This window comes from Sinocyclocheilus rhinocerous, unplaced genomic scaffold, assembly GCF_001515625.1.
Source record: "Sinocyclocheilus rhinocerous isolate Xijiao unplaced genomic scaffold, SAMN03320098_v1.1 scaffold1985, whole genome shotgun sequence".
Lineage (NCBI taxonomy): Eukaryota > Metazoa > Chordata > Actinopteri > Cypriniformes > Cyprinidae > Sinocyclocheilus > Sinocyclocheilus rhinocerous.
In genome coordinates this window covers 34,840-35,847 of record NW_015656010.1, presented here as the reverse complement: position 1 = coordinate 35,847, position 1,008 = coordinate 34,840, and positions in this window count along the sequence as shown.

Here is a 1,008-nt window from a genome sequence, read left to right as displayed (position 1 = left end):
CCAGAAATTCTAAACAAAACCACACGTGTGCTAAGGTCATCCATTCATTGGACAGAAATTCTCAAGCAGGGAAAAACAGGAAGTGCAAAAACAGGCTAATCATGAAGATCTTTCATAGTGCATTTTTTATTCTTTTACTGATTTGGTGTTATCAGATACTAACGCAATATGAAGAAACTTATGAGCATCATATGAGAATGTCAGACGATGTTGAAATTACGACTTGCCGAAAATAAAATCTATAGATATAAAATACTTAAAGCACATCACAATGTTAGTTTAAAAATTTAACCTATATAAATGTGCGCTGTTAGGCGCATATACAATCGTTTGTGCGGAGAATGGAAGCTGAAGCGCGCTTCAGGACATCAGTGGAAACAAATTAAATACGCCGTCATTTTTGCTCATAAAGGTAAGAATAATACATCGTTCGGAACTGTAAAGGGTCTATTTTTATTTGTGTGCATTCACAATAAAGAAAACTTTGTGCTTTTGTAAAATAAAAATTAAACTCTTATTATTATGTAATCCGTAAAGATGCATTTCTTTCTAAATGATGAGATGGCGAGTTAGGATCATCAACTCCATCTTTGTGACACTGACTCATAAAACACTAGTTTATTAATAATTCAAATACAGTGCCGTGAAAAGGTTTTTGCCCCCTTCCTGTTTTTTTTATTTTTTGCATATTTGTCACACTTAAAAGATTCAGATCATCAAACCAATTTTAATATTACGCAAAGATAATGCAAGTAAATACAAAATGCAGTTTTTAAATGATAATTTCATTTATTAAGGGAAAAAAGCTGTCCAAACCTGCCCGGCCCTACGTGAAAAATTATTTGCCCCCCCCTCTTAAATCATGAAAGAACTGTGATTAACCACATTATTTTAGAAAGCGGAGTTAAATTTCACTAGCCACACGCAGGCCTGATTACTGCCAGACCTGTTGAATCAAGAAATCACTTAAATACAACCTGTCTCCCAAAGTGCAGCATGCTTAAAGAG